At 53.2% G+C, this 12,634-nt stretch overlaps 1 protein-coding gene across 2 annotated transcripts in view; it reads right to left on the minus strand.

Annotated features, from left to right (window-relative positions):
• MNMIP1 (manchette microtubule inner protein 1) overlaps nucleotides 1–12,634 on the minus strand; it is a 268,004-nt gene that overhangs the window by 221,608 nt on the left and 33,762 nt on the right. The window lies entirely within an intron of this gene.

Raw genomic sequence — 12,634 nt, forward strand, 5'->3', positions numbered from 1 at the left:
TCAAGATTGTGTAACAGCACGGAGGTACATGAATCATCAGCAAGTTCTAGATGAAAATTGAAATCCCCTAATATCGTGAAAGTAGGGGAGTCCAGGCAAGATTCCATAAAGGACTGTAGGCCTTGTAGAAGTAGGGATTTGCGCCCAGGCTGCCTGTAAAGGAGCAGACCAGGGAAGGATACCACATTCCTTATTTTGATGTTAAACATCATGGTTTCCGCTCCTGGCAGTAAGACGCGCTCAACAGTAATCTTAAACTCGGACCTGTAAATGATAGCAAACCCACCACCCATTTGTCCTGAACTTGGCACACTGGCTAGCGTATAACCAACTGGTAACGCCGTCACCAAATCAGGTTCGGACTAGCAGTAGCCCATGTTTCTGTGACAAAAGCCACGTCAGGATCTGAAGTTTGCAACAAACATTCTAGCTCATACGGATGTTTGATGGCTGATCTCGCATGAAGCAAAATAGCGATTAGTGATCCACCCTTAGATTGTGGAATGTTAGAATCCCCTGTGGAGGCAGAGGATGAAGGAATACAAGGGGTAATGCAGTAATTTGCTCCCAATGTGGCGTACGTTTGATGACAGCCTCCTCGGGAGAGCTAGGGGCCGGGGTGGTGGCAGAGAGATTGCTGGCTAAGAACGCGTAATTACAGTGGGAGCAGAACAGGGAGTTGTTGTTCATATCACCGACTGCAAAGGCAACATTGCCACACTTACCATTACTTAAAGCCAGTAACTGTTCCTGGTGTAGGTTAAATTAGCAAAACGAGCAGGGGTCCTGGTGGATGGCGCATTCCGGGCACTGACGGGCGCTGATGGACGCAGATGGGCTTGTCTTTGGCGCACCTTTGGCTCCCCGGCGGCACGCCCACTGCGCGCATCCGCTGCACGGTCGCGTCAATACAAGGGGAAAAATACAAGGGGGAAAAAATGGAAGGCCTGCCACAATGTAAATGTGAATGTAAATGTGTAAATGTAAATGTGTTTGAGCTTATATAGCGCACAGCTACCCGCTGTGGGTTTCCCGGCGCTTGCTTAGGGAACCCGTCCTGGTATTCCCCTGTGAGATAGCAGGGTATCCACAAGGTGAAAGTCAGGCATCCCGCCGCGAGGGGCCGTTGTGGAGATTAAGCAAGCTATTGCCCAGAGTCGCAGAGTGTGAACCCGTGAGTTGTGGAGGCACCGGGGTGAGAATTATCGAGTCGGTGGAATTTTTAGCCCAAGACCCGCCGAGGTGGGGAATTGAACCCTGGTCCAGGACCGATCTCAGCTTCCAGGTCTGCCGCCTCTAACCCCTGAGCCACACTTCTCCACAATGTAAATAATCATAATTCATATTTGCTAAGTGCAAGCATCCGTCTCAAAACAGACATTGCACAGGACGCAAGGAGAAGTGCAAGCCTCCACTATAAAACAGAAGCAGCACAAGAAGCAAATATCAATACTAGCCTCCCTCACAAAAATCAAAGATACAGCCAGGGGGAAGGAGTCCAGTGTAGTACTCGTCCTCCTGAGAAGTGTTAGTACCAGATTAGTATGCACACCAATGATTCGAGTATACAGGAAAGATGTGGGAAAATTATAGTGCTAGCCATAATAAAAAATGCGGAGCTCTCCAAGAGGTGTGGGAAAGCAGCCCTAATCAATTCCATGACAACTGAGGACATAAAATTGCAAGGTTTCTCAAGGCAAATCGTCAATGATGAAACTAGAAAACAAAAGGACTAACAATAGGAATGTTTTCAAGAGATATCTTCCGCGGAAACCTAATACTGACACTTTTAAAGTTACCATTGTGGGAAAATAGATCATTTTGCTCAGTACAAAGTCCAGCATCCAGGCTTTAATATTCAAATTCGGGTGTTATAGGCCAGTTTGCTACAGTTTGCAGGAAGAAAAGAGCAAGCAAACCTTGCGGTGTAGTGTGTAGCTGGAAAATCAGATTCTGAATCTTCTAGCACAGAAAAAAAACAGTGGAGTAGATTGTGTGTTGAGTGTGAATGTAATATATTGAGCCTGGATTAGAAGTCTAGGAAGAAATTGACATGTCAAATGGTGACAGGAGGTATTTACATAACAATTATTGCTGACTGGTTTTCTCTTCACCGTTGTTGACAAATCTATTTGGTCAAATAAATTTGCGAGGGACTTGGGGAAAAGTTCATACCACCAGATGTACATCCTGAGTGTTTTACAAGTGAAAGCATCCCCATGTTATGATACAGAGCTGTGACTTTTGAGGTTGATTGAAGAAAGGCCTTAGGCAAGGTAATGTCACTGAAAAAGGGCCTTCTGTCCTAAGGTGGATTGATCAAAGAGCCTTAGGAATTACGTTAGATCCCAACAGTAGGGAACAGGTATTGCTGATGGATAACGGTATGAAGAATGCAGGAGATTGAAAGATGAAGGAATTACCCGTTTTCTTTCAGGGAATGTTGGTAAACTGAAAAGATTTTCTTACGAAATTATTCTGAAGGATGATGCCAGACCACTTTATCATAAAGTGAGGGACATGCCCATAAGCATCAAAGAAGAAGTAGTTTCTGAACTTGATAAATTCGAAAATGCTAGTATAATTGAGAATATGGAATCCACAGAGTTGTTGACCCCTTTGCTAGTGGCATGGAAGACCAAAGGCCAGATGAGATTAAGCACTGACTTGAGAGATTTCAGTAAGAATATTTTAGTGGATAAATTTCTCCTACCCATGATAAATGAGCTGCTAGCCAAGACAAAGGGTATAAAGTGGTTTTCTGCCATGGATTTAACATCAGTGCACCGCCAAATGCTGCATCCCCTGACAGCTGGAGTTCCACTGCTTCGTTACTCTGTTTGGGTGATATCGCTTAGTTTGCATGCCATTTGGACTAGCATCAACGGCTGCTATTTTTCAGAGACAGAGGAATAGACCATTCAAAGAATTTAAAGGGGTCACATTTTTCAAGATGACATACTGATAAAGGGCAAAGACAAAACAGAACATGATCAAAGGTTGAGAAATGTTTTGAAAAGTTTTGAAGGGCGATGGGTTAACAGCTGATTCAGTATGTGCAAGTGTGCCGTGAAATCAGTAACATAATTAGGTCATGAAGTTAGGGAGAGTGGTATCTTACAGAACTAATAATTGAATCAATAAAGGATGCACCCCCGCCTACCTCTAAAGTCAAAGTCAGGTCCTTTTTAGGATTATTAGAGTTTTATTTAAAGTTTGTCAGTGATTTTGCCAGGAAAACATATGGAATTATACTGTTGCTCAAAGACCATCAAGAGTTTGTTTGCAATAGGGAAATGGCCGTGAGCAGTGGCATCATAGTCAAACACGTATTGCAAGTCTGCAGGCAACGGTGATGTTGAATGATTTAATAGAGTTTTAATGGGAAACGTTCAAGTGGCCATTAGCAAGGGAATATGCTGGAAATGAAACTCAGGAAATTAATTGCGACATATTGGATTACTCTCACTAACTAACAGGATACAGTCCTTTCAGAATACTCAGAGGGAGAAAACATGTTACCAGAGATAAAATAGGCTGGATGTCTATGGATCATTATAAGGAGTGGTCTCCTTAAGTAGTCAGCGACAATAATAGAAAAGCTCAAGAGGTCTGCAAGGAGAGATATTATCGGAAACATGGGTTCAGAGAAGTTTCCCTTGACAAGGGTGATTGGGTACAGATCAAAAGGATGGTGTGGGAAAAGAAAGGGATGTAGTAAATTTACATGACCTCATAAAGTAGTAGACGTTTATTTATATTCTGAAAAACTAAGAGATGGCAAGATGTAGTATTTCAGCAAAAAGGCTAAATGTAACAAAACAATAATTTTAAAGAACGAGAGCGAGTGCCAATGGTGCCTTCAGAGATGATAAGTGGCTGTGGAAGGATGATATCAGCGATGATGCGAATGTTGAAGAAATGAGGATTAGCCATGCTTTTTTAATGCGGAAGGACAAAGAGCAAGGGTAGGAGTTGATCAGTGCGGATGCGTTAATTGTGATGATGACGCCATTGTATACTTTGGATGTGCTCAGAGAGGGGTGTAATGCTGCTTGAAAAATCATTAGCATAATGTTCCTTTCTGAGGACTTTCACACCTCTGCGTTTACACCATCAGCCTGTCTACACCCCCTGCTCCTCCTCGCAGGTGAGAGCGCCAGGCAGAAGCCACATTAATATTGTGCTCAATTTCCGCTCAAGGGTCCAAAAGTCCACTGAGCTAAGCTATGGCCAGACTTCTGTCTCAAGCCTTCAGTGACTCATCTGACTGTACACAGAACAGGAGCAGTACAGCAGGGGAAGCAGCAGTGTAAGCTTTTGTTGTACAAAGACCAATTACTGTTCAGCATTTCAAGTAGCAGTGCATGGTTCTATCACACCCCAAACCGGTACCATACACCAAAGAAGAAGCAGTGCAAGCTTAGACCGCACAAAAGAACTACATAGAATACATTATTTTGCATGTCATGGTGAGCACAGGTGGTTCTGGTCCAGCAAAGCTGAAGAAGACACGTAAGCACAAGGGTAAGAAGACATATAACACACCCGGGCAAGGAGGAGAACTGAGGGGGGCAAATACCCTCAGAGTCACACCATGAGGCAGGCAGAGGCCAGGGCGGACTGGAGCAGGATACCTCCCCTTCTCAAGAAATGCATGAAACTATGGAGCCCTGTCAACCAGAGGACAGTGTCCGATGCATGCGGTGGTAGTGCCACCTGTCCTGGCCTCCGCCAACCTCACTGGTGCTTCCACACATGGGCATTCAAAAGCAGCCCACATGACCGCCCCCGGCTTCCGCCTCTCAATTTTAAGGCTATTTGGACCAATCCTTGCTCCACAGATATCTGCTGGGGAGTCATTACACTTCTTGGTGCCTCTAATAAGGTCTCGGGCTCAAGATATTTCAGAGTCCTCATGAAGATCTCAGCATTTATTGGGGATCAAAATGCTGTCGACTGGTTATACCGGAGACTCACTTTTGAATACATGATTTGTTTCATAACGGGCGGTGCTGTTCTTGTTATGTTGACACATGAGATGTTCAAGTTTGTCACGTGTGGGTCACTTATGAAAGAGCACTTTGTTCTGCTCTGGCACTCACTGCGTTGTTTTTTGTGATTTTTATGTTTATCTGATTAAAACGGACATTTAATTGCACATAATTTCTGTACGTTCCTTTACCTAGGGACCTCTGTTCCTTGTTCTACCATTTGTCCCAGGTCCCTGGCAATCAGTGGATTTCCCGTGTGTTACAAAAACTGTACATAAAAGCAGGGGCACAAAGGAAGTTGGCGCAGGTAGTATATGGAAGCAAGGGAAGACAAGAAGCAAAGGGACGAAGAAATTCAAGAGCGGAGGGAGGCAGGACGGCACGAGGAGGCCAAGCACACAAAGCAGCCAGAGGCAAATTGGGATTTTGAGGGGGGCGGCTGACCAGCGGGAGGCCTGCCACCCCCGGGGAGTTTTGGGCCGGGGGGGCAGCCGTAGACACGTGGGGCATGCCTTGGGCTCCTTTGGCTGGGGTTGGGCGGGAGGGTTTAAAACCGGCCATTTCGTGTCGCGAGCCACCATTTCGGTGGCCATGACATGACAGCCGGTGGAGGGAGACGGGTAGTAGTTTCGGTTTTTGTGGTTGCGGCATTTGTGCGCGGAGTTGTTGCGTTTGCTGCAGGGCATTGGCGGTGAGACTTGGTGTGATGGCCGACGTGTTTGGAGCCTGGTATTGCGGTGACCGGCGGTGTACGGAGGCGTGTAGCGATGGTCATGTGGGAGGATCCGCGCGTCGTGGAGGCGCTTCGCTTTTTAGAAGACGCGGGCCGCATGGGTCTCGTGCGGCCCGACGTGAAGGTAAGGCCCCCCAGACGCGCCGCGAGTGAAGTGGAGGCTGCGGTGCTCACGTGTGACCCACCGCGGGCGCCAAAGCGCGCCCCGGCGGCCGCGGGGGCGCGGCCGCGTGGTGCACGCGGCTGCCCCAGTGAAGCGGTTGAGGGCGGGGAGGCGGGCAGGGACGAAGCCGGTATTGCATATCAAGGAGGGGACAGGAGGGGCGGTGGTGAAGCAGGGCTCTAAGGGTGGGCTTTCAAGCTCTGCCACAGCTGGCAACGCCTCTTCAGGGGCCAGGGGGGCACAGGGGACAGGCGGTAGGCATGGTGCGGGGTCTAGGAGCGGGGGTTGCGACGGGGCGCAAGGCGGTCGGTGCTGGGGAGGCCCCTATACCGGGGCCCAGCAGGGTGGCTTCACCGTTACTAATAGAAAGTGAAGGTGAGGGGGAGGGAGGAGGCCTGGTGGGGACCTTATCAGTAGGGAGGTCGCTGGCTCGGGAGTGTGGGGGGTTGGGGAAGGGGGGCAGGAGCGGGGGTTTGCAGTTTCCAGGGGGGGGCGGGCCCGGTAGCCATAGGGAGGAGGGAGTACTCACTGGGGCCGGGGGGAGCGGAGGGCTGGGAGCGGGGTGGGGGGTACTGCAAGGGGGGGCGGGGAGCTGGCGTGGGGGGTTCCTCGTTCTGTTTTGGGGGTGGGGGGAGGGTGGGGAAGGGGGGTGGGGATTGCGGGCGAGAGTGGGTCGGACACGGGGGTGCGGAGGGAGGGGGCGGGGGTGTGGGGGGTGGCACTGGGGCTGGGGGGGTCGTCGGGGGCCGGTGCGGTTCAGTGGGAGGTGGAGTCCCTGGCGTGGAGCGACGGGGGGGGGGGGAGAGTGGGGGGGATGTGGGCTAGAGCGGCTAGGGGAGGGCTACGCCGTCGCAGCGTGGGGCCATTCCTCGGGGGGCCGCTGGGGGGTGCGGCAGGTCGGGGATAGGTTTACCACCGGCATGTCGGACGCCACTTCTTTCTTTCGGCAGGTAGGCGTGGAGAGGGGCTCGGGAGAGCTTCATGCGGCTCCAATCCAACCGAGGGGATGGGCCGGCTCTGCCTCATGCGGGCGGTTGCGCTCCCACGAGGGACCTGTCAAGGGCGCCATCCAGGAGTCGGGCGATAGGTCCCCGCCAGCCTCACCTCGTAGGGTCGATGCGGCCTCCGGGGGCGGAGGCCGGAGTTGCCACAGTCCAGACAGGGCTCGTGCGGAGCGGCCCACAGGGCGGAGGAGCGGGAGTGTGGATCTGGAGGACTTGCTTCACACACGTAGGGAGCGGGCAGGGTTGAGCCGGCTGGAGCCCGTAGAGGGTGGTCTGAACAGGGGACGCCAGGGCTGGAGTCCGAGGAGGGCGGCCCTTACATTTGGGATGAGGATGGAGAGAGTGTGGAAGAGGGGGGGGAAGGGGGGAGAGCGCAATAATGTTTGTGCTAGTTCATTGCAGCCCCAGCGATTCCAGGCGGAGAGAGTGTCGGCCCCTCCTGCGCAACTGGTTAGGCGGCAGGATCCGGTGAGGACGCTGACCTTGACGCCAGGTAAGGCGAGAAAAGGAGTGGGGACGGTTGGTGCCGCACCGGTGGGGGTATCGGTGGGCACGGATGCGAGGGGAGATGATGGGGGGTGCGTTTGAACAAGGGTACATACGTATGGGACACCGGGGTGGGGACAGATGGCGCAGGGAGCGAGGGGACCGGGGCCTTACGCAACAAGGGGGTTGGGGGGCGCCTGCGACGGGTACGGGGAAGGAGAGTCATGAGGTGCCAGTGCGTAAACTCCCATATATGGGCATTGCAAAGCCCCTGGGAGCGCATCTGTCTTTGGCCACCAAATAAAAAATTGGGAAGGGAGAGTATGTGGACATCTTGAAGCTCCTGCATAGAGAGCTAATGGCAAAGGAAGGGTCTAAGGAGGAGGAGCTAGAGCTGGCTCGGCGGCCCAAGGTGCCCTTTAATATTGAGAACTGGTTGTCGGGGTTTTTGATCTTTGCGAGTGTGTACTGTGACAAGTACCCGGAAAGGTCTGTGGCGTTGTTTAAGTACATGGACGTGATCCGTCGAGCCCAGGCGACGTATGGGGGTTATGCCTGGACGCACTATGACGAGGAGTTCCGAGCGCGCTTGGCCTGGGACCCGGAGGCAAAATGGGGAGAGATTGACTCGGACCTGTATCAGCAGACGATGGGCGGGGCTAAGTTTGGGAAAACGATTTATACAGCCAGCGGCCTACCGTTGGTGCCTCGCCCCTTTCCGGCCCGCCCCACCCAGGGGGGGGGCAAGGAGAGAGTACTGGGGGGCCAATGTGGGAGCGTGTTGGGATAAAAACAAGGGAGCTTGCACGCGGCAATACTGCAAGTTCCACCACGAATGTTCAAAATGCGGAAAGCGCCACCCGGTGGTGCATTGCTGGGGGACAGGGGGCAGCCAGGGGCAGCAGTCCGCTCCGACGGGGCAACAGTCCGGGGGCAGGGGAGGTAGGGGGGGGGGGGGGGGGGGGGGGACAGTGGGCTTTGGGAAAAGGTTCATATGCCAGTTAAACTGGACCGGCTGGAACCCTTCATGGCGTCTTATCCACGGACCGAGGACGCAGGGCTGTTGCGACAAGGGTTTCGGGAGGGTTTCCGGCTGGGGTACGAGGGTCCGCGGATTGCTTGGTGGGCGGAGAACTTGGAAATCCGCCCAGACGCATAAGGCGGTGGTTCGGGAGAAACTGGGCAAAGAGGTCTGGGAGGGACGGATGGCAGGCCCCTTTTGCGGGCCCCCTATTACGGACTTGATCATCTCCCCCATAGGGGTGGTGCCGAAGAAGGAGCCGGGTCAATATCGGCTGATCCAACATTTGTCATGGCCCGAGGGGACGTCGTTCAACGATTACATAGCGGCTGATTTGGCGTCGGTATCTTATTCTTCGTCGATGTGGCACGGCGTCTGGTGGTGTCGGTGGGGTCCGGTGCTTTCATGGCTAAGTGCGACATCAAGTCGGCTTTCCGGTTGTTGCCAGTGCATCTGGTAGACTATCAGCTGCTGGGCATACAGTTCGACGGCTCTATTTTTGTGGATAAGGCATTGCCCATGGGGTGTTCAATCCCTGCGCGCTGTTCCAGCGTTTCAACACATTTCTGCAGTGGGCTTTTTCATGGCGCATGGGGCACGAGACGGTGACGCACTACCTGGATGACTTCTTCCTGGTGGGACGGCCCGGTTCGGCGGACTGCCAGCAGCAGCTGGACAGTTTTACAGAGCTCATGGGCTACCTGGGAGTGCCCCTGGCGCCTGAGACGATGCAAGGTCCCAGCACGGTGCTGTCCTTTTTGGGGATAGAACTGGATTTGGAGGCTATGGAGGCTTGATTGCAGAGGGACAAAAAGATGCATATGCTGGTGCTGGTGGATACGCTGTTGGGAAAACAGAAGGTGACAGTGAGAGCGGTGCAGGTTTTGTTGGGGCATTTGACCTTCGCGTGCCGAGTCGTGCGGGCGGGACTTTTGCCGGCGTTTGGGGCTGTCCTTGTCCGGGTTGACATTACCGCACCACCACTTGCGATTGTCCGCGGGTACGAAGGAGGATCTGCGTATGTGGCGGGTGTTTTTGGAGCGTTTCAATGGGATTCCCATGGCTTCCCCGGAGGAATGGGAATGGGACGTGACCATCTCTTCGGATGCGGCCGGGGTCGGGGGTTTCGGGCTGTACTGGCAGGGGAGGTGGTGTGTGGAGACCTGGCCTCTAGCTTGGCAGAACGGGGGTAGGAGCATTGCATTTTTGGAGCGGTTTCCGCTGGTGGTGGCGGTGGCGGTGTGGGAGCTCGCGCATAAAAAGGTGCTGTTCAAAGTGGACAACATGGCAGTGGTGCATGTCGTTAATCGACAGTCGGCTCGGGATCCGCAGGTGCTTAAACTGTTGAGGGTGTTTGTAATGCAATGTTTGGACCATGACATTCTGTTTCAAGCATGTCATGTGCCGGGGTGGACAATGACATTGCGGATGCTTTGTCTCGTTCACAGTGGCAGAGATTCCATGGGCTAGCCACGGGCGCGGACGAGTGCAAGACGCCGGTGCCAGCGGGGCTGTGGACCGTAGGAGAGAGAGGGTTGCGCAATTGGTAAGGCAGTCGGTGGCCCCGTCCACATGGAAGGCATACGTGCAGGCAGTTTTTGGAGAGCAGGGCGGTCCGGCATGACTATCCTTGGGTGCGGAGTGAGCAAGTGGGTCAGTTTATGTTGGCGCTGATGGACAGGGGACGGTCAAAGGTGACGATTGCCGGCAAATTATCACCCATAGCATTTATGGGAAAGATGTTGTGGGGCTACGCACCGTCGGCAGGCGAATTGGGTGTGCGGTTGTTGGAAGGTTGGGTGCGCGAGAAGGGAGGCAGGGCACCTCAGCGCCGTCCCATCTCGGGAGGTATGCTTGGCGGCTTGATACGGCTCATGTCGCAGATATGCCGCAATCGGGAGGAGGTTCTGTTGTTTTCAACACTGATGTCGTGGATGTATTTCAGGGCCTTTCGAGTGTCCGAGCTAGTAGGGCCATGGGGTAAGTAAGGACTGCAGTGGGGGGAAGTGGAATTGCGATCGCGGGAGGTGGCGGTCCGGTTGCGGCACGCGAAGACCGACCAGAGGGGCGAGGGTCAGTGGGTGGTCCTGGGCCCCGTGGCGGATCGAGACGTGTGCCCCGCGCAGTGGGGGGGAGCGGCTGTCTGGTGGGGGGCATCTGGGGGACGCGGAGGTTTTTTGCCGGGCGGATGGAGAACGGGTGACGGTGGCACAGCTGCTCTGGGTGCTACGGCACGCGCTGCAGGCCTTAGGGGAGGATCCCAGGCGCTTTGGGACGCACCCTTTTCGCATAGGGGCGGCGACCGATGCAGCGCGAAATGGGTGGGGGAGGGATGAACTTTATGCGCTTGGGGAGGTGGAGGTCAGATTGTTTCAAGACATACATTAGGTTGCGGGGGCACGGGATGGCAGAGGAGTCATGAGGTTTTTTCGTTGGTTAACATGTGTCTCTTTTCAGGTGCAGTGGCGGGGCCGGACGTGGAGGGACTCTCTTCTTCTTTTGTGAAACGGGCTGAGCACTCTGAATGGGATAGGCACAAGAATCTTAATTTAGGACTGGATCCTGGGCTTTTCAATTGTCATTGGCAGGGGAAGGGGGGCATGAGGTGGTATGAATTAATTCCCATGTTGAATCAGGTGGTACGGGGGGGGGATTTGTCCAGATGTCTTGGTCATCCATCTAGGGGAGAATGACTTGGTACAATGTAAGAGCTTGGCCTTGTTGAAGCAGATGCAGCGGGACAGCGGGACTTGAGGGAGATACGAAGGCAGTGGTCCGGGTGCCATGCGATTTGGTCTGAGTTCATACTCAGGAGAAGGTGGAGGGGGACAGAGCGTCCTGCGGCAATAGACAGAGGGCGTAGGAAGATTAATAGGGATATGCGAGTCTTTTGCGCTAAGGAGGGTTTCGGGAGGATAGAGCACCCGGAATTGCGCTCTGCGGCAGTATATTTTTTTAGGGAGGATGGAGTTCATCTGTCCCGCTACGGCATGGAACTGTACATTGTTCAGCTAAAGGAGGCATTGGATAAAGCAATAGGGGTGAGCAGATACCCGCTGCGTTCGGATTCCTAGGGGGGGTTGAAGGCTCTAGGACACCCTTCGAGTGGCGTTTTTTCCTAGTTGATTCGGTATAAGGTTGGATGGTTACAGTTATGAGAATAATATAAGAAGTAATTTAGTTAGGTAGGTGTAGAGAAGTTAGGAATGGCCAGTTGTTTATAATGGTTGCAGGGGGGGGGGGGAAACATGTTAGGGGAGGGGGTGGAGGTAAGGTAGGAAGACTTTATTTAGTGATGTTTAGTTTTGTACCGCACAGGCCAAGGGAATTCTGATGTAAGGTGCACCTGTTTCCAATAAAGCGGCCTTTTTCACACCAAGAAATGTGTTGTGGTATGTGCTACCCCCCAGGTTAGGCCCAATGGGGTTTTGGGGGGGGCGGCCGACCAGCGGGAGGCCTGCCACCCCCGGGGAGTTTTGGGCCGGGGGGGCAGCCGTAGACACGTGGGGCATGCCGTGGGCTTGTTGGGCTGGGGTTGGGCAGGAGGGTTTAAAACCGGCCATTTCGTGTCGCGAGCCACCATTTCGGTGGCCGTGACACGACAGCCGGTGGAGGGCGGCGGGTAGTAGTTTCGGTTTTTGTCCCACCCTCCCTCCCGATCAATATTTGTTTTATCCGTGTGTGGGGGCTGTTTGGCGGGGGACTTTGGAAGGTTTTGTGTAGTTTTGCGGTTGGCTTTTGGGGGAACAGGTGCATCCGGGGGTAACACGTGTATGGGGGTTGTCACTGGAACAGGTGCGGGTGTGATGATAGCTGCTGCGGGGGCGTTTTTTCCTAGTTGATTCGGTAGAAGGTTGGATGGTTACAGTTATGAGAAGAATATAAGAAGTTATTTAGTTAGGTAGGTGTAGAGAAGTTAGGAATGGCCAGTTGTTTATAATGGTTGCGGGGGGGGGGGGGGAACATGTTAGGGGAGGGGGTGGGGGTAAGGTAGGAAGACTTTATTTAGTGAGGTTTAGTTTTGTAAGGCACAGGCCAAGGGAATTCTGATGTAAGGTGCACCTGTTTCCAATAAAGCGGCCTTTTTTACACCAAGAAATGTGTCGTGGTATGTGCTGCCCCCCAGGTTAGGCCCAAAAAGGCCAATGCGCAGAGGGAGGCGAACGGACGTATGGGGACCCTGCAGGAAGTGGCAGCGCAAGCTTTCACCCCACACATTGACCCGGTATAGCT

The sequence above is a fragment of the Triturus cristatus genome, chromosome 3_2, assembly GCF_964204655.1.
Source record: "Triturus cristatus chromosome 3_2, aTriCri1.1, whole genome shotgun sequence".
Classification (NCBI taxonomy): Eukaryota; Metazoa; Chordata; class Amphibia; order Caudata; family Salamandridae; genus Triturus; species Triturus cristatus.